At 38.5% G+C, this 4,384-nt stretch overlaps 1 protein-coding gene across 1 annotated transcript in view; it reads left to right on the top strand.

The window, feature by feature from the left end:
• Positions 1 to 1,589: 1,589 nt before the first annotated feature.
• ZCCHC2 (zinc finger, CCHC domain containing 2) overlaps positions 1,590 to 4,384 on the top strand; it is a 16,927-nt gene continuing 14,132 nt past the window's right edge. The window contains exon 1 of the mRNA XM_010284553.1: positions 1,590 to 1,692. The gene's annotated coding sequence lies outside the window, so the exon portion shown is untranslated. The remainder of the gene's footprint in view (positions 1,693 to 4,384) is intronic.

The raw sequence follows: 4,384 nt of genomic DNA, 5'->3' as shown, positions 1-4,384 counted from the left end.
TGGGCTCGGCCATCCAGCCAGTTCCTCACCATATTTACCATAGAGTGAGGAACCATAGTTCCTCACTAATACTTAGAAATATTAGAAACAGTAACTCAAAGCATGTATGTTCTAATTTTATGACAGGATAGAGTGAGAGACAGAACAAAATATGTAAAAGAGTAAACAGTAATACTGAGGCATGTACATAAAATTAAATGTAGCTCACACATTTGTAAGAAAACAGCCCATACCTCATAACCTACTATCTAGCGATGAGGGTGCTTGCTGGGATGTTGGACATGTTGGTCAAATCCAAACTGAGATCAGCAATATCAGTTTGGGCGGGCCTCTGTGTTCTTTTTGTTTGTTACAGGTATCTTGTTATGTTTGTTCTTTCCTGTCAGGGTTGTTCAACCTTCTTCAAAACAACTTAAGTTATTCATCAGGTTAGGCAGTGTCTCTTGAGTTAGGGTACTTGTTGAAGAATGAGACACCGCTTTTCAAGCTCCTGCTCAGGATGTACTGCAGGTCCAAGCATATCAGATCTTTGGGTTTTCATCTGTAATGTTATCTTTATTGGCTTGATTGTCAAGCTGAAAACTAAATCTGTGCCAAGAATTTCTGGCTAACAAACATTCTGGTTTTAAATGAACAAACTTGTTCAATACAAATTGAGTGAAGAGAATGTATCTGTAATACACAAAGGTTGTGAAGCCTCACTGCACAGTCATTACAAACTCAAGAGACTCAGTTTGAGGATAACCTTTAAACATATCCAACCATGTTATAGTATGGAATTATAATTACAGTTTGCAAGCTAAGTTGTGACTATACTGGAATACTACATAAATGATCTGTGATAATAACATTACTATATACAAATTTCTTTTTCTTACAGTATCAGTTTAGCATAAATACGTATCTGTTTGGCGGCCTTAAGTATGTGCATGATTGCCAAAAATTTGTCTTCCCTGCCCGCGCCCCCCCAACTGAGTAGTGCTTCCTGGCAAGCAATAACTGAAAACTTGGTGTGGGATGTAAAACCATTCATTCTCGGCCTGTCTTCTTATCTGAAGTTAATAGAAGTTGTCACTGGCCTCTTGGGAACATACTTGGACCAGTGCAGAGCAGTATTGAGAATCTCACACTTTGCTCTTGGAGATAATTATGACACACAAATACTGACATTATAGGTGAATTCAACTTTGTATTTAACCAAATAAATATACTTAAGGAACAGGTGCATTGTTTTGGGAAATTAAATGTTAAAATAGCCCAGTACTTTTTTGACTAAGTCCAAACTCCTCTTCAATGAGGAGAAAATGTTAAAGGTGGCTGAAATATTTGAATTGGGATGGCTCAAAAGCACATGCCTTTTAAATTAAAAAAATTCATCGTACTAATTTCTTGTACGGGCTGTACTCCAACCTTACACTAGCACTGAACAACAAAGCTCAAAAGTAGCATTTAACAGTGTTTACGCTGAATGCACAAGTTCAAGTGTTTGGACTTCTTAAGAACTACGTACTTTGCTCTTAAGTGGTACTATAGTAAATTTTTGTATTCTTCCTATGGAATATTACTTACAGTTTAACAACTCTCACTTAAATTTCAGGCAGCTATTTTCAAATACATCGCAAGCTTTTCTGCAGAATCAGAGAGTATACAACTTCTTCCAATCAATTTCATCAGAATCTTTGCACACTCACAGTAAGAAATATCCTAATAATGTTTTATATAACAGAAAGTCTATAAAAAGCTATTCTTGCTGTCATGCCTGGTTATGTTTTTATAACTATGTATTCATGTTACATTGTATTCCACTGGTCATATTTGAACTCCCTGCCAATGAATAGTCACTTCAGCAGATACATGTGCTTTTGACAATGGGAACATGCTATGTAGGATCAGCTTGTGTTCTTTTCTTTCTTTCTTCTTCTCTCTACCATCACACTGTTAAATAGGTAATTATGAACTGAGTATGTGCAACAATTTGGGACTTCTTCCTTTTAAGAAATCTTAAACTTTGGAACAAACAGCTTGAGCTGACCCAAAAGATCAAGTCTGGTTTTTATTTGGTTTCTTTTGGAGATGAAGCGCGTGTCCTGATATTTAAACTAAGGTTCATTTTGGGTATATAGTACAAAAATAATGTGATTGTCCTAAATTCAGAACACGCAGAATCTTGTTCAAAGCATTTGAATTGCAGAGATTTCCTTCATGGACCTTTTACCTACTTGTGTATCACAAATTGTACAACCTAAGCTTAACTTCTCTATATGGATGCCCTAGGATGTGGTCTTTGTTTCTGTTGAATCTTTTCTTGTTTCAGTGTATGTTATACTATAACATACCATGACAGTTAAGGCACTGACTGTGAGGCCATTGCTTCAGAAGTTGCAAAAGACCTTAGAAAGGAATTGAATAAGTTGGAGTTTTCAAACAGGCTGCTCATAAGTGCTTGGAAGAAAATAGAGGCATGACAACTGACTTTAATTTGAAATGATGGGTGCTAACTGTGACAAATGTATTCTTTCCATGATCCGATAGAGGCCTTGTGATTAGGGTAGAAGCTGTAAGTCATTTGGTGATACTGTTTTTTTTAGTAACACTTAGGACATTCTTACATGTCAGTTTCGTGAAAAAATTAGGCTAATGAGGTCCAGGATGGTTGTGAAACTGGCTGGAATTTACTGCTGTGAAAATTCTGACAATTCTGCTGTAATGAAAGGCTGCATGGGGAGGAAAGAGTTTCCAAAGTCCAAAGTGGTTCATGTTAATGATAGGCACACTGCAGAGGGTATGCATATTTTAGTCTGTCAACTACATCTAGGTAGGAAAAACTTGCAAATACGTTGTTGTACATTATCATAATTTGAAACATTTTGAAAAGGAACCAGTGCTGGGTTCCATCACAGTAGACTTGAGTGGGTTAGTGCAGGGCAGAAATGATCTGCAGGGTAGGTAGATTAGAAGGGTAAAATGGACAAATGTCAATTCTGCAGGAAGTCTTACAGATTATAGTGTGATCATAAATGGGAGATAATTTGTATAATAATAAATAAATAATTGGGTACCTGAGAGTTCATGAGGATTTGTCAGATCTAGATGCATGACAGATAGGAGGAAGAACTTAATTGTTTAGCAGAGAGGACGAAAAGCTCTAATGGAAGATGACTTAAGTCTCCAAATACTGAAGAGTCATTATGTAAAGGAGATGATCTTTTCTCTCTGATGGGTAAGACAGAAAGCACTGGGCTTAACTTGCTGTGAGGAAGATTAGGACCAGAGTCAGGCAAGAATCTGATGATTACCAGACAAGTCCAAAGCAGTGAGGCAGGTCTGAGGTCAAGGCAGAAAAACAAGTCAGTAGGTCAGGGTTAAGAACAGGATCAGTGAGGTAGGTGGGCAGGGACAGGCATGGCTGCAGTGCACCCCAGGCAAGGGCCTGAGCTCAAATGTGGCTCCCAAGCCAAGGGCTGGAGGCCCCGCATGAGGCCTCTGCCAGTTCTTTTCCCAGCAGTCTGACCCAAAATTGCAAAACAGCTGTGTATCAGATTGGATCTTGAACACAGGCAGGTGAAGCCCTTGGGAGGGCAGGGGAAGAGGTTGCAAGGCCCATTGGTGTGGTTCAGGGCCCTGACACTGAGTTAGATATTAAAAAAAAAAAAAGCTCGCTGAAGACAAATAATGCGATAATCTAAGCCTAGTTGTTTTTCTTTTGAGAAGGGGGACTGGAGGACTTGTCTGGGGTAACTCACCATAGGTGACCTCTATGTTTTTCTAGGTTTCCTGTTTGGGATTCCTGAAATCCTGGTAATACTTGCAATTGCAAGTTAGCCCATAGTGGCATATTTTCAATTTGATGGCAGTGTGGGGGGCAGAGGGGGAAGCATATATTTAAGAAAAATCTCACCTTAGTTCTCAAATGTGTGTGCAGAATTCATTGGCAGACAAAGCACTTGTGGCTTAAATTGGTGTTCAGGTGCTATTTAGAGTTGGGGATAAAAATGTCTCTTCACAGAAATACAAAAATATTTTTTCTGAAGTGTATGGTTTAGTAAAACCTATGTGGAAATAAGTTCTGTGATCAGTGAAGGGTCTTTATACCTTAAGTAATAGTTGGGATCTCATACTGCATTACATATTCAGCAAGCGTAATTAAGCCGCCATGGTCCCATTAAGGAAGAAATCAATTAGCTCCCTGCTGGTTCATAACATCAGTTATTTTAGACATTCTTCCAGGCTAGTGTAGACTTTTGATTCCAACAGGCTTTATTAGAGCATGATCTCTGGGCGCTTGGTATGGTCAATGCAGACAATATTCAGAAAGATCTTCCTATCAACGTTTCAAGCTCCTAAGCAACAGCTTTCAGATGTTTTTATCTGCACTAACTTGGAA

The sequence above is a fragment of the Phaethon lepturus genome, unplaced genomic scaffold (assembly GCF_000687285.1).
Source record: "Phaethon lepturus isolate BGI_N335 unplaced genomic scaffold, ASM68728v1 scaffold19463, whole genome shotgun sequence".
Lineage (NCBI taxonomy): Eukaryota > Metazoa > Chordata > Aves > Phaethontiformes > Phaethontidae > Phaethon > Phaethon lepturus.
This window is presented reverse-complemented; position numbering and strand designations above follow the sequence as displayed.